At 56.2% G+C, this 20,129-nt stretch overlaps 1 protein-coding gene across 3 annotated transcripts in view; it reads left to right on the top strand.

Moving 5' to 3' along the window:
* The window catches only part of SORCS2 (sortilin related VPS10 domain containing receptor 2), a 593,679-nt gene that overhangs the window by 285,368 nt on the left and 288,182 nt on the right, over positions 1–20,129 (top strand). The gene's annotated exons all lie outside the window — the stretch shown is intronic.

Here is a 20,129-nt window from a genome sequence, read left to right as displayed (position 1 = left end):
ACGGAAAATAGGATTTGCTGAGTTCTTGCAGTGACTTCCAAGGACTCTGGTTGCTGGGGACCAGTGGAGGGGACAGTCTTAGGGAACAGGTGAGCCTGGGTGTGCTCAGCTGCAGGATGGCAGCTGGCCAGCACCTCCAGGTCATACCCCAGGTGGGGCTGGAGATGTGGGTGTCCTTATCTGGGCTTGGCTCGGCCAAGCACGTGTTGATGCATTTCTATGGGCTTATGATGGGCCTGCCATTGATTCAGTCCATCGCCTGACATTCCCAGGGCACCCACTCGCATCCCACCAGGACTTTGGGCACCAGGCTGAAGCAAACAGAAGGGCCTGCCCCTTGGCGTGAACGCAGCTGTGTGCCAGACTTCCTGCGAGTCCCTTGACACCCCACCCCCACCGCGCTGCCTTGGTCTCTTGCACTGAGGGGGTGTGACCCAGGAGGCCAGAATGTCCTCCTCATCCTGACATCCCTTGAGCCTAGCACAACATCCCGATAATGAAGGACTTCTTGGCTCGGCATTGTCTTTGTAAGATTGACCCATGCTGCTGTGTTTAGCTGTAGAGCCAACATTGTCGTTTCTGGGTAGAATTCCACTGGGCAGGTGGAATGCCCCACTGGGCCCTGGGTGTGTATTAATTAGGTCAGTGCACCACCGTGGATTTGTCTACTCTACCCTTAATGGGCCTTTGGAACAATTCCAATTGGGAGCCAGTAGGAGTAACGCTGCCCCGAACGCTTATGTGTATGTCTTGGATGCACACGTGTCTTCCCTTCTCTGCTGGGTTTTATGGAGGAGCGGCACGGATTGGGCATGCGTCATGTGTGTTGAGCAGGTACTGCTGGATCGCTTTCCAGAGTGGTTGTGCCCATTCCCACTCCCCTCAGCAGCATTTGAGGAATTCTGATTGCTCCATGTCTGTTTTGTTTCGGGGACTGGGGTGTTTTCCAACACCAACGACCGATTCTTACAGATGCCAACTGGGAGCCCTGTAATTCCTTTCAGTTCTGACACCAACTACCTGGAGTTAGCACAGGCCCTACACGTTAAGGGCTCAGCCCCCACTGTAGATGCTAATAATCACAGGTCCAAGGTTGGCACCTCTACTTCTGACGAAATGGCTATAAACCAGGGTCCTGAGACCCCCTCCTCAGGTTTGATAATTCTCTAGGGTGGCTCATAGGACTCAGGAGACCGTTTGCTTACATTTCTTATTTATCATGAAAGATATGACTCAGGAGGCTGTGTACAAGGCAAGGACTAGGGGCCGGGGTGCAGGGCTTCCACACCCTCTGGGTGTGCCACCCTCCTCACGCCCCCATGTGTTCACCAACCCAGAAGCTCATCAAACCTCATTGTCCAAGAGTTTTTCCAGAGTTTAATCTCCAGCAGCCCCCACCCCTTCCCAGAGGCCAGGGGGTGGGGCTGGAAGTTCCAGTCCTCGAATGGCTTGGTCTTTCTGGTGACCAGCCCCATCAGAGGCCATCTAGGGACCCCACTGTAGGTCACCTCATTAGCATAAACTCAGGTGTGGTCAGAGGGGGTCATTATGAATAACGAAATACACTTCTGTCACTCAGCAAATTCCAAGGGTTGGAGCTCTGTGCCAGGAAGTGAGGACAAAACCAAACACTTTTTTTTTTTATACCATGGGGGAGATGATGTTGGATTACTTAAAGGATGGCTGCAAGAAGGGTACAAGGCACTCCCGAGTACCTTTGCCCAGACACACCTGCCCCACTTGTTTTGAGGTTCTCACTGCCCCGCCCTCCTTTCCTCTCACCTGTCTGTCCACCTACCTAGCCACCTACCTGTCTGTCCACACACATGTATATATTTGCACATAATTTTTTTATAACCTTCGAGCGTAGGTGGAGACATTGTATCTCTTTACCCCAGTTACTTTGGTGCCTATTTCCTAAGGACCAGGACATTCTCTCATAACCACGGTGCATTTATGAAAATAAAGAACTGTAGTGTGGATACAGTACTAGAATTTAACCCACAGCCCAGTTCAGCTTTACCAGCAGCCCCAGTGCTGCCCCATGTGGCATTGACTTCCCAGGTCCAGCCCCAGTCCAGGCTCACACGATGCAATTCCTGGTCATGGTGCCTCAGAGGCCTTCCATCAGGAGCTGATGGCAGCTTTGTGTTTTCTTTTGTAGCACTGGGGAACCAGCTGGTTATTTTGTAGAATGTCCCTCTATGCAGGTCTGACTGGGCTTTCCTCATGACCAGACCCAGGTCATGCATCGTGTGGGGAGCCATTGTTGATTTATCAGCATGTGTGATCTTTGATCACTTGGAGAAGATCTACCAGCTTCCTTCTCTGTAAAGTTATTTCCCACTTGTAATTAATAAGCAACATTTAGAAAGGTATTTTGAAAATACGTAACTATCTTATTCCTCATCAAATGTTTATGCATTTATTTGAGCACCTGCCCATCATTTTCTAGCTCTGTCTTCCTTCTCTATTGATTAGTTTGTATTCTTCTGTGAATAAAAAAGCTTTATCTCCCCTTCCTCTCTCCTTCCTTCTGTTCCCTTTCTCCTCCCTCCCTCCCTGCCTCTCTTTTTCCTTCCTTCCTCTTTCCTTTTTTCTTTTTTAAAAGACTCAGAATTATTTTTACTTATTTTTTTTTAAAAAGTTTATTTAATAGACTATAACCCAACACACCTGTCCCACTTGCTTCGAGGTTCTCACTACCCCTCCCTCCTTTCCTCTCACCTGTCCACCTACCTAGTCACCTACCCATCTGTCCCCACACACGTATATATTTGCACATACTTTTTTCATATCATTCATTGTTTTTGATGCCTAAATTGTCCCAGATGTGATCTGTGGGAGTCCCCTCAGGCATCCTTCTTTGGCACTTCTGTACTTTCCAGCACAGGACATGTTCCAGGCTCATCTTTTTTATTCCTTGAACCAGCCCTGGAATCAGCCTGTTCTCCAGGGAACATGGTGTTTAGAAACCAAGATCTGGATATGAAATGTGCTCATTGCTCCTGTGCTGTCATGCCTTTTAGGCCCTCTGAGTGAAAACCTTACCTCTTCCTGACATGGGGTGAAAGAGGAAGGAAGCAGGGACAGTGTGCACAGGGAGAAATATAGAAACATTCACAGACATAGAAACTATACACATGTGTGTGTTTGTATATATATATATAGTATATATACTATATATATATATACAAACACACACATGTGTATATGTAACATATCCATCCATCTTCACAAGACTACGAGTTCACACTGATACTTCCAACACTCAGTGCGGTGTAACTCCCCTGCCCAACAGTGAGAGGCTTGGCTCCCATGATTTTTAACCTATTTACCCCTTACTGAACCCTAGAATATACCCAAGACATTTTAGAAACACCAATCCATAGCACTGTGAAATGCAAACCCTGCTAACTAGAGCTCTCTCTTGCTACACATTTCTTTTTATTCTGCTGAGATAAATTTCACCTGCAGCTAAACGGGCACATCTTCACACACCTGCAGAACGCACACCCTAGTCAAGGGGCAGAATGGTCCTGCCTGCTCCTTCCCAGTTACTTGTCAATGAGAGCAAACACTTTTCTTCCACAGATTAATTTTGCCTGTTCTTGAACCTCGTATTGGTGGAGTTGAACAGGAGGGAAAGGATGTCCTCCGTCCCTGCCTCTTTTGCTTGATGTTATGAGATCCAGGCATGTTGTTCCCACAACTGTAGGCTGTTCCTTCACCTTGCTGGGCAGTGCTTCATTGTGTGGCTTTCTCACACTCTATTTATCCACCATGAGCTGGCATGGGGTGGTTTCCAGTTTGGGGTTATTCAAACATGGCTGCTCCAAACATCTTGGTGACATCAGATGGTGTGCAGAATGTTTCTGTAGGGTGTGCACCTGTGGGGGCAGGTGGGTATGTGCTGAGCAGATTCCCCAGGACTTCTCGGAAGTGACCACACCAGCTGCTGTCACCCACCCGTGTTGCTGGTGCTGGTTGCTGCCTGTGGCTCCGATTTCACCCCTTCAGAAAATGCAGAGAATGGTATCACAGACATTCATCCTCCACCCACACTTTAACAAATGCTACCATTGCTGTATTTATTTTTTTTTGTAAACCCCATTTGTTTCAAAAAGCTACATGCAAGGTATTCGCATTTTCTCCCCAAGTAAAAACGAGCCTGGCCACAGTGGAATTAGGGAGGGTGGGAGGAGGCTGCCTTGTGGGTAGGACCCTGACCTGGAGCCTGGGACCAGGGAGGAGGGAACAAAGAGGGAAGCTCTCTCCCCAAATAATTGTTCTGGGGGGACAGAGCCTGCCTGCGGCTTGCTTCAAGGACAGCCATCTTTCAGAGAGTATAAGGGAGGGTTTGGTGCTGACCAAGGGAGAGCACGAATAGGAACAACATGCTTACCTCCAATTTCTGAGGCTTTGGCCCTTTCACCCCCATTTCACCATTGGCCCTTGTGGCCCTGCCATGCAGAAGGGAAGGGGTTACCTTGTGTACACAGTGTCACATGCTACCGTTCCTCTCTCTGAATGAGGAGGGGCAGGGTAACAGAGTTGCCTCCTTCTCCTGAAGCCCTGTGGAGCTTGCCCAGCCTGCTCTGGAACTTGGGGCCTAGACAGCACCACCTTACCTGTCTCCCATCCCCTCTGCCTGGTCACCAGCTGCTGCCACTTGCTCCCTGCCCACTCCCATGCTGCCTCTCCTCCCCTCTGCCCTTCCCAAGTCTCCTGGGTGACCCTCCTGTCCCTCTCTGGGGCCCAGCTTCATTGCCCGGCCACATGGGGCCTTGAGGGTGGGAATCACGGGTCACTCATTTCACAAGCATTTTCCAAGCCCTGCTGTGAGCTGCGGGGTGGGGGCTGCTGGGTACTAGGGGCTCAATGGGGATGAAGATAGATGAGGAGTGGCTCTTTGCGGTGGAGAGACAGACTATGAATGAGTGACCATGAAGTGACCACTCAAATGGCAGGCAGAAGGGAGATCCGTGGGATGAGACCGTGGGGGAAGGTGGAGATTTGGGGAGAGGTGGTGCTATCGGTCCCTGGGAAGCAGGTGTGAGCTCAGCACTGGGATAAAGTGGGTACCCAGGGGAAAGCACCCCCAAGAGGGGGACTCGGCAAGGGCAAAGGCCCCAGTGTGGGCACGAGCTGCCAACTGAGTAGCAGGGAGGGTCAGAGGGCAGGTGAAGAGTGAGGCTAGAAGGAGTTGTTGGCTGCTTCTGGGAAGGTGGAGGTGGCGTTTCCCAAATACTGCCTTTGCGAAAGCTGGAAAGAGCTGCACCCCAGGTGAGGGGCAGCCTGAGGCCAGGGTCGGGGCTGCTTCCAGGTGAGCAGCAGTTGTGGGAAAGGCGCTGCATACAGAGGCCTGCTTCTGCCTGGCAGAGCCGGGCAGTGAGTGGGGACAGCCTGATGAGCTGGGTGAGGGTGGCTGGAGGCTGAGTGGGATGCCCTGACTCATACCTGAGCCGAGTGTGGGTGCCGAGGGCTGGGCGGGGTGCAGGGGAGGCGCAGGCCGGCAGGAGAGGGAAGCGCCCTTGCCATAGCCCCTTCCCAGTCAGAGATTTGAGAAGCCAGGGAAGGGTAGAGCCTGGGAGCTACCCAGCCCAGATCATCATCCACCCCTTCCTCCAGCCCAGATCACCATCTACCCCCTCCCCCAGCCCAGATCACCCTCCACCTCCTGCCCCAGCCCAGGTCGTCATCCACCTCCTCCCCTAACCCAGATCACCCTCCACCCCCTCCCCCAGCCCAGATCACCCTCCACTCCCTCCCCCAGCCAAGATCACCCTCCACTCCCTCCCCCAGCCCAGGTCACCCTCCACTCCCTCCCGAAGCCCAGATCACCCTCTACCTTCTCCCTCAGCCCAGATCACCCTCCACTCCCTCCCCCAGCCCAAATCACCCTCCACCCCCTCCCTCAGCCCAGATCACCCTCCACCCCCTCCCCCAGCCCAGATCACCCTCCACCCCCTCCCCCAGCCCAGATCACCCTCCACCCCCGCCCCCAGCCCAGATCACCCTCCACCCCCTCCCCCAGCCCAGATCACCCTCCACCCCCTCCCCCAGCCCAGATCACCCTTCACTCCCTCCCCCAGCCCAGATCACCCTCCACTCCCTCCCCCAGCCCAGATCACCCTCCATCGCCTCTCCCAGCCCAGGTTGTCATCTGCCTCCTCTCACAGCCCAGGTCACCATCCACCCCTCCCCCAGCCCAGATCACCCTCCACCGCCTCCCTCAGCCTAGATCACCCTCCACTCCCTCCCCCAGCCCAAATCACCCTCCACCTCCTCCCTCAGCCCAGATCACCCTCCACCCCCTCCCGCAGCCCAGATCACCCTCCACCCCCTCCCGCAGCCCAGATCACCCTCCACCTCCTCCCTCAGCCCAGATCACCCTCTACCTCCTCCCTCAGCCCAGATCACCCTCCACCCCCTCCCCCAGCCCAGATCACCCTCTACCCCCTCTCCCAGCCCAGATCACCCTCCACCCCCTCCCCCAGCCCAGATCACCCTCCACCCCCTCTCCCAGCCCAGATCACCCTCCACCCCCTCTCCCAGCCCAGATCACCCTCCACCCCCTCCCGCAGCCCAGATCACCCTCCACCCCCTCTCCCAGCCCAGATCACCCTCCACCCCCTCCCTCAGCCCAGATCACCCTCCACTCCCTCCCCCAGCCCAGATCAACCTCCACCCCCTCCCCCAGCCCAGATCACCATCCACCCCCTCCCCCAGCCCAGGTCACCCTCTACCTCCTCCCCCAGCCCAGATCACCCTCCACCCCCTCCCCAGCCCAGGTCACCATCCACCCCTCCCCCAGCCCAGATCACCCTCCACTCCCTCCCCCAGCCCAAATCACCCTCCACCCCCTCCCTCAGCCCAGATCACCCTCCACCCCCTCCCCCAGCCCAGATCACCCTCCACCCCCTCCCTCAGCCCAGATCACCCTCCACCCCCTCCCCCAGCCCAGATCACCCTCCACCTCCTCCCTCAGCCCAGATCACCCTCCACCCCCTCCCCCAGCCCAGATCACCCTCCACCTCCTCCCTCAGCCCAGATCACCCTCCACTCCCTCCCCCAGCCCAGATCACCCTCCACCCCCTCCCCCAGCCCAGATCACCCTCCACCCCCTCCCGCAGCCCAGATCACCCTCCACCCCCTCTCCCAGCCCAGATCACCCTCCACCCCCTCCCTCAGCCCAGATCACCCTCCACTCCCTCCCGCAGCCCATATCAACCTCCACCCCCTCCCCCAGCCCAGATCACCATCCACCCCCTCCCCCAGCCCAGGTCACCCTCTACCTCCTCCCTCAGCCCAGATCACCCTCCACCCCCTCCCCAGCCCAGGTCACCATCCACCCCTCCCCCAGCCCAGATCACCCTCCACCCCCTCCCCAGCCCAGGTCACTATCCACCCCTCCCCCAGCCCAGATCACCCTCCACTCCCTCCCCCAGCCCAGATCACCCTCCACCTCCTCCCTCAGCCCAGATCACCCTCCACCCCCTCCCCCAGCCCAGATCACCCTCCACCCCCTCCCCCAGCCCAGATCACCCTCCACCCCCTCCCTCAGCCCAGATCACCCTCCACCCCCTCCCCCAGCCCAGATCACCCTCCACCTTCTCCCTCAGCCCAGATCACCCTCCACTCCCTCCCCAGCCCAGATCACCCTCCATCTCCTCCCCCAGCCCAGATCACCCTCCACCTCCTCCCTCAGCCCAGATCACCCTCCACTCCCTCCCGCAGCCCAAATCACCCTCCACCTCCTCCCTCAGCCCAAATCACCCTCCACCTCCTCCCTCAGCCCAGATCACCCTCCACCCCCTCCCCAGCCCAGGTCACCATCCACCCCTCCCCCAGCCCAGATCACCCTCCACCCCCTCCCCCAGCCCAGATCACCCTCTACCTCCTCCCTCAGCCCAGATCACCCTCCACCCCCTCCCCAGCCCAGGTCACTATCCACCCCTCCCCCAGCCCAGATCACCCTCCACCCCCTCCCCCAGCCCAGATCACCCTCCACCTCCTCCCTCAGCCCAGATCACCCTCCACCCCCTCCCCAGCCCAGGTCACCATCCACCCCTCCCCCAGCCCAGATCACCCTCCACCCCCTCCCCCAGCCCAGATCACCCTCTACCTCCTCCCTCAGCCCAGATCACCCTCCACCCCCTCCCCAGCCCAGGTCACTATCCACCCCTCCCCCAGCCCAGATCACCCTCCACCCCCTCCCCCAGCCCAGATCACCCTCTACCTCCTCCCTCAGCCCAGATCACCCTCCACTCCCTCCCCCAGCCCAAATCACCCTCCACCTCCTCCCTCAGCCCAAATCACCCTCCACTCCCTCCCCAGCCCAGATCACCCTCCACTCCCTCCCCAGCCCAGATCACCCTCCACTCCCTCCCCCAGCCCAGATCACCCTCCACCCCCTCCCCCAGCCCAGATCACCCTCCACCTCCTCCCTAAGCCCAGATCACCCTCCACTCCCTCCCTCAGCCCAGATCACCCTCCACTCCCTCCCCCAGCCCAGATCACCCTCCACCCCCTCCCTCAGCCCAGATCACCCTCCACTCCCTCCCCAGCCCAGGTCACCCTCCACCTCCTCCCTCAGCCCAGATCACCCTCCACTCCCTCCCCAGCCCAGATCACCCTCCACCCCCTCCCCCAGCCCTGCCCCGCCACAGAGGTCAACTCTGAGGCTGTGGTTTCTGCCCTGTTTCATGATATCAACAAAGCAGAGAGCAGCACCCCAGCCCAGCGCCAGCACGTGGCCTTTAGCAGGCGCCCTGGGACTCATGTGAACAGTATGGAGGTTCCTCAGGCTGACAAAACAATGTACCACAGACGGGGTGGCTGAAAACAACCGGAACTCCTTTTGCAGTTCTGGGGGTCTGACGTCCAAAATCAGAGTGTTGGCAGGGCCGTGCTCTCTCCGAAGGCTGCGGGGAGGCTCCTTCCTGCTTCCTCCCAGGTTCTGGTGGGGGTCGGCAATCTTCCCTGGGCCGGGGTTTGCAGCCGCCTTGCTCTAGCCTCTGCCTCTGTTGTGGCTTTCTTCTCTGTGTCTCTGTGTCCAAATTTCCTTCTTCCTATGAGAATACCAGTCATTGGATTTAGGGCCCTTCCGAATTGAATATGACCTCATCTCAACTAATTACATCTGTAAAAACCCTAGCTCCAAATTACGTCAGATCACAGGTACCAGGGTTAGGACTTGAACATATCTTTTTTTGGGAGGAAGGGGGCACAATTCCACCCTCCACTGATGGATTCTGGGCGCTGGTGACCTTGACCTTAAACTCAACTGTGGTTCAGATCCAGCCTTGGCCCTAAGAAGTCTGGAAGGGGAGGCCCCCTGTGGTGCAGAGCATCTGGGGTTAGGGCAGGCACCTGGGTGTTTGTGGAGCACCTAGGACTCACCAGTCTCTGGCTGCTGCCTCTAAAGCCCTTCTGAGCACACAGCCACGAATGGAACCTCAACCCCCTGAGACCACACAGGTCTGAGACGCAGGGAGCTTTGGGAGCCAGAACCCTGGTTCCTTAATCCCTACAACCTGAAACCTTGAGAGACGCTGAAACTTCCAGCCACAGTGGCCCCAACTCCAGACACTTAGAAGCCGTGTCCTAAAGCTTAGCCTTATCATAAGGTGCAGAGACCCAGGGTCCACGGCATAAGGACTGGAGACCACAGAAACTTAGGTGTTGAGACTCAGGACTTTGGGGCCTTGAGGCCACACCTCCAGAGTCAGAAACCTTCTTTCCGAGGCCTCAGCACCTTGGCGTTAGAGGGAAAAGTACAGAATGCTGAACTGGCCAAGCATCTCCCATGTGGCCTGGCCTCCTCGTTCCTGAGTCTGTGGCTCCTCCCACGGCACCAGAAGGCCCATAGGTGGTTTCCCACAGGGGTCCTCCCCAGTGTGGGCGTGCCAGCCTCCACCTCCCTGGCCTGGCTGCCGCTGCTGGCCCATCTTAACACAACGGGCCCTACATGTCCACCTGCCCCCAAAAGCTCCTTGAGCGAGTTGGGAGTGCCTCACCCACAGGTAAAGGGGCTGTCTTATCCCCACAGGTGAAGGTTGAGGGCTGGTGAAATAGGCAGAATCTCTCCTTCCCTGTTAGAAGAGGGGAAATAGGCAGATCCTAAAAGCAAACATTTGTACCATGTTTATTTGCTTTATTTTCATATGCGTATTCAGCAATTATTTACTGAGAGCCTCCTATGTGCTGAGTGCTATTCTAGGTCCTGGGAATATTTGAGTTAACAAAACAGACAGAAACCCTGTACTCTTGGAGCTTATATTCTAGCGGAGGAAGCAGAAATTAAACAACACATAATAAGTGTTACAATATGGAGGAAAGTGATGAGTGAGGTGGAGTGGTGGAGACATTGTATAGGTTGTAAGGGGCGTGGGGACAGGAGCATGTGTGTTCAGGGGAGGCCTCTGTGATTCAACAAAACATTTGAGTGTAAACTTGGAGGAGTTGAGAGAGGTCAGTGTCTGAGTGTGCACCAAGCAGCAAGGCCAGCCTGTGCAAAGGTCCTGTGGCAGCTGGGTGCAGAAAGAACAGGGGCCAGGAGACTTGAGCGGAGTGATGGGGGCAGGAGCAGAAGGTGCCGTGGTCAGAGGGATCATGTGGGTGGACTCTGGCTCTTCCTCTGAGGGCAGTGGGGAGCCATAGCAGGGTTTTGAGCAGAGGGCTGGCATGATCCCGTGGTGCTTCTAAAAGGATGGATCTGGGGCCAGGGTGGAAGCAGGGAGCATGCTGAGGAGGAGTCAGAGACGACTGTGGTGGTCTAGAGGAGAAGCCACAGGGCCTTAGGTGGCGACGGTAGGTGACAGGCTGCAGATTCAGCATCTGCTTGAAGTTAGAGCCAATAAACAGGATTTGCAGTTGGTTTGAATGTGGCATGTGCGAGAAAGAGAAGAGTCAGGAACACACCGAACATTTGGCCTGGGCCACTCGGACAATGAACCAGAGGAGGCGACCCAGGCAGGCAGACCTGTTGGGCTGTGGTTGCAACACCCAGGTGGCCTGATCCAGGGCAGGGAGCAGAGGGAGGGCGGGGAGGGATATAGGGCTGGGCCATTGCTGTGGGCGGCGAGAGGGAGGGGTCGGGGGAAGCCCAGACTTGCAAGATGGGCTGGCTGTCTCTTCTCCCAGGAGGTCAGGACTGGGTTGTGGGAGGCAGATGGAGACCTCAGGGCCAACCTGGTGAGGGTGAGAGTCTCTGGGACATGCCTGCAGAGGCACCCTTGTGACAGATACTTGGGACTTGGCAGTAAGGACCAGACCTGAGGAGCAAGTACAGAAGTCACAGGCTCTGGCTGGTGTTTGAGGTTCTGAGGTTGGCGACATCCAGGGGGAAAGCCGGGTGAGAGGAGCCAGGGTTGATGGGGGAGAGCCGGGTCTGGAGGGGGCTGCTGGATTCACAGCCCAAGATGTGGGAGGGCATCCTTGGAAGAGCATGAGGCCTCCTGGAGGGAGGAATTTGGGTGATTTTGAATCACAGCTGCCCTCCATGAGTGGAAGAAGGCCTGGGGCGCAGCAGCAGCTCCTGTGGATGGAGCGGGACCGAGGGGAAGCACCAGGGCTGGACTCACTGGCTTCTGTTCAGGAGCTGGGTGCTGAAGGCAGAACAGGGCGGGATGGAGGCCAGGATAGGGGCTGCAGGGAGGCCAGAGGAGGAGGCAAGGGCCTAAACGCTTCTCTAAGCAGCATTGCTCAGGATGTTGTGGCCCTGGGCCAGTCACTCATCTGTCAGGCTGCCCTTTTGTCAGGGTTGAGGCAGACCCAACCCTCCTGGGTTGCTGGGGGCTGGATACATCGGGAAGTACAGGACTCCAGAGAGGCCCAGGGATGGCCAGCTGCTTTTCCTGGTCAGAGCTGTCATCCCTGGGGCCACAGGCAGCATCCCCACTGGCCCTGAGAGTAGAGGGATGGGGGACAGGTGCTCACCTGCCCAGGCCCACCCCTCACACGTGCACAGTTCCTCAGGCCATAGCCAAATGCCTCGAAGCTGCTTTCTTTCCTTTGTCTTTTCTTTCTTTTTTCCTTCCTTCTCTCCCTCTTTCATTCCTTTCCTTTATTTCTTCCCCCTGCCTTCCTTCCTCCCTGTCTTCCCTTCTTTTCCCTTCCCTTTTGGTTGAGCTTAAAGCCGATGAAAGAGGTCAGACTGGGGGTTGGAAGGATGGGGATAAAGGAAGGAGGTAGGGAGGGGAGGGGAGGGGAGGGGAGGGGAGGGGAGGGGAGGGAAGGGAAGAACCTTATTTCCCAGCAGAGCTGAGCATCAGTAAGCCTCTGATGTCGCACAGTGAGTTGGAGGGACACAAGCACTCGGCCCCATGCCCCACCCACCCCAGGAGCTGTGGGTGGCTTTCAGCACCGCCCCTGCCATGGCACCTCGCAGCGGCGTCCGCAGCATCAGGGGCTACAGGTGGCTTCACTAGGGATTGGGGCTTCAATATATGAATTTTAGGGGACACAATTCTACCCATAGGGTCATCATTGAGTATTTATGAGTGTTGGGGTACAAGCTGGGGTGCTGTAGGATCGTTCCAATCAACTCAGATGCCTGGGACACTGCTGAGGGGCTGCCCCTGCAGCTGGCCTTTCCTGAGCCCTTGGGAGGGACTGAGCCTGCTCCTCTGTCCCCAGCATGACCCTGAGCAGCCTTGTTGGGGTGATGAGGGGTGGAATCCAGGCCTGGAGTTGGGGCTTGAGCGCAGGGGCCATGCTTCCTTTGAGCCCCTGTTCCTGGCATACAAGGGGGTGCACCCTAGTTTTAATGCCAGCTGTGCCAGGCATCCCTTAGCAGTGGCCACCAGGGGCAATTGTACGTGCAGTGTCGTGGGGAAACCCCGGGACATGGAGATAGGACCTGTGTTGTTCCTGGAGAAACCACTAAGCCACTGTGAATGTCAAGTCTGCAGGGTTAGCCCCATTTCCCATTGCAGAAACTGAGGCTCACCCTAGGTCATGGCAGCCTGCTGCAGGACTAAGGTTTCCTTCACCTTCAGCCGGGCTGTCTCTGAGCCTGGCTCACCTCCTCACCCCACCGTGCTGAGATACATCCGGGGCTGGCTCTCCCAGCACAGAGAAGAAGCCATGTCACCTTTACTGACAAGTACTTTTCTTATAGAAGCAGGTCCCAAAAGGACCCTGTGTGCTCAGTTCTGGGGGCTGGAAGTCCTAGATCAAGGTATGGGCAGAGTTGGTTCCTTCTGAGGCTGTGAAAGCGGTTGCATCCTCCTTGTAACTCCCTGCAGGGGGGTTACTGGGTTGCTGAAGGGAAGGGTGCCTAGGCCCTGGTGACTGAGAGTGGATCATGTCATCCTGAGCATCCCGTGCCTGTGTGAGCTGACTTCTGCCTCCGTGCCTTGCCTTGTGTGTAAAGAGAGGATCCTACTAGTGCCTGACAAGGGTTAAAAGTTAGAACATCCGGCTAAGTCCCTGGCACATGGTAAACCCTCAATATAGTGTCCATTTTCCACATGGGAACACTGAGGCTTAGGGAAGTTCAGAGCCAGGGTTGACCTGGATTTACACTTCCGATGAAGCCAGCATGTGCGCATGGATCATTGTAGATCCATGATTTCTATTTGGATTTTTCTTCCTTTCTGGAAAGGGTTCTGTTTTGCAGGGAGAGATAGATATGCAACTCACAAATAAGTCCATCCGTGCATTGGGACTGTGGACCTCAAAACTTGGCTGCCAGAGCACGGGGGTCCTCCAGGCTCAGCAGCCGTGGGGACAGGCTCGGGGCAGGACCCCGAGGAGGCTGCTGCTCTTGGAAGACGGAGCCTGGCCTTTCGAAACTGGAATTATGAAACAAACTACGACCCAGCATGGAACGGAGCCAGTGCATCCCAGGATGTCCCACAGATGGGAGCATTCTGCATGTGCATTTCGGGTTATTGAGAGAAGTGAAACACTGCAGATACGGCAGAGGTGTTTCTCCCCTCCCTCCGCCCCTAGATGTGGCCTTCACACGCAGGCTGATGCGCTCCCTTCCCATCCACGCCTGCTCGGTTTTGCCACATATGCCGCTGTGCTGCCGGCCTTGAATGTGTATGAGTGGCTCATGCTGGGGTCAGCGGAGGCTGTGTTATGTCCAGGAAACACATCCGTGTAGGTAGGCGAGAGTCCACTGTGGGAAGAACCAGCAGTGTGGCTGCTTTCTTTCTGAGGCACAATTGTGTTTTGTGCCCCCCACTGTCCTGCTGCTCCGGGCCTTGTGGCGTGCAAGCAAGCAGGGAGAGCGGCCGGGGTGTGGCGCCCGGAGGTGGAACTGCGGCGCAGGGCAAGGGGCATCTCCCATGTCACCCAGTGTGGCCAAGGCGTGCTTAGAGCCCTGCGCCAGCCAGGCACAGAGAGAGATGCTGGACTCTAGGTTCCTGTAGTCCAAGGAAGGGTTTTGCCTGCCTGTCTTCCTCCCTTCCTTCCTCTTCATTCCCTCCCTCATTCATTCCTTCTCTTCTCCCCTCCCTCATCTCCTTCCCTCCCTCTCTCCCTTCCTTCTTCCATGTCTCCTTTCCTTTCCATCTCCTTTCCTTTCCATCTCCCTCCCTCCCTTCCTCTCTTCCTTCCTCCCTCCCTTTCTCTACCCTCCCTTGCTTCCTTCCTCTCGTTTCCCTCTCTTCCTCTATCCCTCCCTTCCTTCCTTATTTCTTGCCTGCCTTCCTGACTTCCTCCATCCCTGCCTTCCTCCTTCCCTTCCTTTCTCTCTCTGCCTTCCTCTCCCCTCCCTTCTTCCTCCCTCCCTTCCTTACTTCCTCTCCCCTCCCTCCGTCCTTTCCTTTCTCTCCCCTCCATCCCTCCCTCCCTCCCTTCCTCTCTTTTCCCTCTCTCCCTCCCTTCCTCCCTTCCTCCTTCCCTCCCTTCCTCTCTTTTCCCTCTCTCCCTCCCTTCCTTCCTCCCTCCCTCCCTTCCTCCCTCCCTCCCTTCCTCCCTCCCTCCCTCCCTCCCTTCTTCCCTCCCTTCCTCCCTCCCTCCCTTCCTCCCCTTTCTTCCCTTCTCTCTTCCTTCCCTTCTCCCTTCCTTCTTCCCTCCTTTCCTTCCTTCCTTTCTCTCCCCTCCCTCCCTCCCTCCCAGCACCTTCACAATATCCCAGGATGGAACGTACAGACTAACCAGGAAACAAACCCTTGCTTTTCTTCCTACCTATGGGTGAATTTGGGCAAGTTACCCCATGACGTTGTGCCTCTGGTCTCCCTGCCTGTGAGATGGGGATGACACTTCCTGCCTGACAGGGCTTCTGCGACCCAGCACCAGGTTCAGGATGCACCTGGCCCTTGGTAGATGCTGGGGGCTGCCATGCGTTTGTTCGTGGATTCACGTGGGGTGGGCTTGGCTCTGTGCAAGGTCCTCCGGAGCCCCCACATCCTCCTCTTCCATGTTGGCCCTGGAGGGAAGCAGCTTCTCAGAAGACAGAGTCTGTGCTGTCTCCAGCCATCTTTGGCCTCGAAAATTGCTCCAGTGTTCCAGGAATCCAATGGCAGCCCCACTAGCCAGACATTTCTTCATGCTTAGGGTTCCCAGGAGCCACCCCTCCCTCCCAGAGAGGTTCATGAGGAAGGTACTTGGGGCTGGCGGGAGAGGTGGGAGCTGGGGAGACATCTGGAAATTCTCGATCCTTGAAATTAGTTAAACAAATAATGTTTGCTTTCCTGCTTACCCTCCAACAACCTGAAGAATGGGGCCCCTGGGACACGTGGGGCTGTGCATTTTCCTGTGTCTTGTCAGGGTTTCTCCAGAAAGGAGGCTCCCAGGATGGATGTGGGCAAGGCCCTTTGTGCCTTCGGGACCTGGGCTCTGCAGACTGCATGTGGCTTCAGGCAGGCAGCCCCCAGTGCCTCAGCCTCAGTGTCCTCATCTGTGTCTGGGGTACTTTCTGGCAGGGTCTTTAAGGACCCCCTGTCTGTGACTCATGAGCTCTGCCTGGTGGTGACAGGCTCTCTGGAGTGACACGGTGTGTGACCCTCTAGGCTGTGGGAGGAATTAAAGGAGCCAGGGAAATCATCACTTGGCTGCCAAGCTGGAGGGGGCAGCTGCAGCCCCTATGCCTGCTCTCCAGCCCTTTCTTGGGCCCCCAGGTCCCCCAGAAGTTGTCAACCATCACGGTTGAGTGTCAGGCGAGGCCCCATCATCTTTGTATCTGCTCAGCAGCCTCTGGGTAACTGTGACCCACATGCCAATGCCCCCATTCCAGGTCAGGCTCCCAACCTTGCCCCGCAGGACTCACCACAGCTGTAGGCGCTGTGTGTAAGGATGCATCCGTGCCTTCTCTCACACACATATGTTCCCCAGCTGTCCAGGGCTCTCCTGCGCTGAGCTCCAGCACCTGGATGAGGCCTGGCACATGGGACATGTCCATCCTTAGCAGACTGAATGAATCTGAGTGAGTGAATGAGGGAGTGAGTGCATGAATGAGTGACTGAATGAATGAATGAGTGAGAGAGTGAATGAGTAAATGAGAGAGTGAATGAGGCAATGAATGAATGAGGGAAGGAATGAGGAATGAGTGTGTGAATGAGTGAGTGAATGAGTGAATGGATGGGAGAGTGAGTAAACGCATGAGTGACTGAGTGGGTGAATGAGTGAGGGAGTGAATGAATGAATGAGGAAGTGAGGGAATGAGTGAGTAAATGAGTGAGTGGATGGGAGAGTGAGTGAATGCATGAGTGACTGAGTGGGTGAATGAGGGAGTGAATGAATGAGGAAGTGAGGGAATGAGTGAGTGAGTGAATAAGTGAATGGATGGGAGAGTGAGTGAATGCATGAGTGACTGAGTGAGGGAGTGAATGAGTGAGTGAACGAACGAATGAGTGAGGGAGTGAATGAGTGAGTGAATGAATGAATGAGCGAGGGAGTGAAAGAGTGAGGGAGCGAATGAGTGAGTGAATGAATGAATGAGTGAGGGAGTGAAAGAATGAGTGAGTGAATCAGCAAGCAAGTGAATAAATGCGTGAATGAATGCATGATGGAGTGAGTGAATGAATGAGTAAATGAGTAAGTGAATGAATGAAGTGGCCTGGGGCCTGGGCCCAGGTCTTCAGCAGCAGCAGCAGCAGCAGCGGCAGTGGGGCCTGGTCTCTGGGAGGCCCTGCCACACCCCAGCTGGGAGCCCCGAGGCCAAGCCACTGCCCTCCCTGGGCCTCAGTTTCCCATCAAGGGATGGGAAATGGTTTCCGGATTCCACCATCTCAGCAGCTGACAGATATCCACGGGGCACACCTCTTTGTCAGCCCAGTGCTGGGTGCTGGGAATACCCAGCTCTCAGACCTGTCCCTACACCTGAAGAGTGTACAGTGGTGACATGGGGGACCAGCCTTCCACACACCTGACATGCCCCCACTGGGCCATTCACGTGCTGTGGGCACACAGGGCAGGGCAAGCCTGAGTGGCATGCAGTCTGCCCATGGGCACAGGTGGGGTTGAGACCCTCATCTGCCACCATAGGGATTCTGGGCTTTGCCGCTGGGGTGGCAGGGGGCTATAGAAGTGTTCAGAGCAGGAGTGTGCCAGGCTGGTTTTGTGAGTCCCAGACCCCACTAGTGCAGGATTGCAGAGGAGTGAGGGCCAGACTGAAGCAGGGAGCTCAGAGAGGATGCTGAAGCCCCTCCAGGCTTCTCAGGGCCAAGGCTGGATCTGAACACTCCCTGACACCTGGCAGGCAGCACCTTCCTCCTCCCAGGACAGGAGTGAGATCCCCTGAGGTGCTTGCACGAGTGCACATTTGGCCAAGGCAGGAAGTGCCCTTCACAGTGTGACCCAGGCCCTATTTTGTGCCTTCTCTCCCCAGCTGCCCGGCTCTTCCTGCTCTGCACAGCCTTCCCCTCACCACCATGAATGTTCCTCCTTGTGCCACACACCTGACACCACTGACCCACAGCTCCCACTCTGCCTTCCAGATGGAAGGCTCTTCTTTTTTTTTTTTTTTGAGATGGAGTCTTGCTCTGTCACCCAGGCTGGAGTGCAGTGGCGCGATCTTGGCTCACTGCAACCTCTGCCTCCTAGGTTCAGGCAATTCGCCTGCCTCAGCCTCCTGAGTGGCTGGGATTACAGGCATATGCCACCACGCCTGGGTAATTTTTGTATTTTTTAGTAGAGACAGAGTTTCACCACATTGGCCAGGCTGGTCTCTAACTCCTGACCTCAGGTGATCCGCCTGCCTTGGCCTCCCAAAGTGCTGGGATTACAGGCATGAGCCACTGTGCTTGGCCTGGAAGGTTCTTCTGTTCCCTCTCTTTTCTGCTGGCCAAAGTCTATGATGCTTTTCCGTTTTCAACCCAAACACACATTGCCCCCAACTGCATGCAGTTTTCCGGGAGCCCTGCCCCAGCCTTCTGTAAGCTATGTGCTCACCTGCTGACTCCTGGACCAGAGGATCTGGACCCACGAGGGCACAGGCAATATCCGGGCCTCTCTCTAGCCACATGCCCAGCAGCTGGCTTACCACTCTGCGCGTCAGTTTCTGCCTCTGTAAAATATGTCAGTAGCAGGACTCAGCTCCTAGGATTGCCGGAAAGATGAGGTGAGCAGCGCCCGGCAGAGCGTAAGAGCTTGGATGCGTTAGTGTCAGGCGCCATGTTGGGGTGAGGTGCTGTGTTGGGGTCAGGCTCTGTGTTGGGGTCAGGCTCCGTGTTGGGGTCATGCACCACGTTAGGGTCAGGCACTGTGTTGGGGTCAGGAGCTGTGTGTTGGGGTGAGGTGCTGTGTTGGGGTCAGGCTCCGTGTTGGGGTCAGGCTCTGTGTTGGGGTCAGGCTCCGTGTTAGTGTCACGCACCACGTTAGGGTCAGACACAGTGTTAGGGTCAGGCTCTGTGTTGGGGTCATGCTCTGTACTGGGTTCAGATTCTGTGTTAGCGTCAGGTGCTGTGCTGGTATCAGGCGCTGGGTTAGCATCAGATGCTGTGTTAGTCCACTCAGGCTGCCAAAACAAAATACCTGGGACTAGGGGCTTAAACAAGAGTAATTCATTTTCTCACAGTTCTGGAGGCTGAAAGCTTGAGACCAAAGTGTAGGCAGGGTTGGTTTCTCCTGAGGCCTCCCTCCCCGGCTTGCAGATGGCCGCTATCTCCCTGTGTCCTCACGTGGTTGTCCCTCTATGTGTCTGTTTCCTGATCTCTTCTTCTTATAAGGACATCAGTCCGGTTGGACTAGGGGGCCACCAAAATGTCCTCATTTAACCTTAGTTACTTTAAATGTCCTAGTTCCAATGACAGTCACATCAGGTATTGGGCTTCAACACAGGCATTTCAGGTGGACACAATTCTGCCCATGACAGGAGCTCACTGGTGTTTGTGATGTGAATGAATGAATGAATGAATGAATGAAATTATGCGAGTGAGGCATTTCCCTTCTGCTGAGGGAAATCACAGCCACCAAAGAGCTGGTCTCTGTTTCACATTCAGGACAAGCTGCCCATCCACCTTCACATGCATTTTTTTCCTCTCTGTTTCCCACCCATAAGCCTGAAGGGTGAGAGGGGAGGGCCTCCTTTTGAGGACAGCAACATAAAATGGTCCGGGCGCTGTTGTCCTTCCCCATCTGAGGACAACAGTGGTGTTTGGAGCTTGGGGGATGCTTGGAGAAGAAGGTGGCTTCTGTGACCAGCAGCTCTGTCCCCACCTGGGAGAGAGGGTAATGCAGGAAGGCACTGTCAAGAGCAAACCCTTGGATTTTTGCTCTGGGCACAGAGGAGATCTGAACAGAGGGGCCTGTTGCTCAGTGGCTGTGAGCCAGACCTTGGGTGCCTGCTGCTTGTCCCCCTGTGGCAGGGGTAGGGGGGTGGAGGGTCATCTCTCGACGATCAGTATGGAGGGAAGGATCACAGGCTTTGGGGCCTGCAGAATTCCACCCCACCCCACCCTACCCTGGCATTTAGGAGTGGTTGGCCCTGGGCAAGGCTTCACTGCTCCAGGCTCCATTTCACCCCTGGTTGGGTGCACACAGCCACCTCCAGGGTTGTGGTGAGGGGTGAGTCGAGGAGGTCAGGGGGAAGGCCGAGCCTAGCACTAGGCATGGTGCAGGCAGATACCTTTCTGTCCATCCCTGCTCCTTGACATTCCAGAATTCCTCAGGACCCAGCACACAGTAGGTGTCAAAAATGCATGTTGATTGACTGACATCAATCAACCGGA

The sequence above is a fragment of the Gorilla gorilla genome, chromosome 3 (assembly GCF_029281585.2).
Source record: "Gorilla gorilla gorilla isolate KB3781 chromosome 3, NHGRI_mGorGor1-v2.1_pri, whole genome shotgun sequence".
Lineage (NCBI taxonomy): Eukaryota > Metazoa > Chordata > Mammalia > Primates > Hominidae > Gorilla > Gorilla gorilla.
Note: the sequence above shows the minus strand (reverse complement) of the source record. Positions and strands in the feature narration are given on the sequence as shown.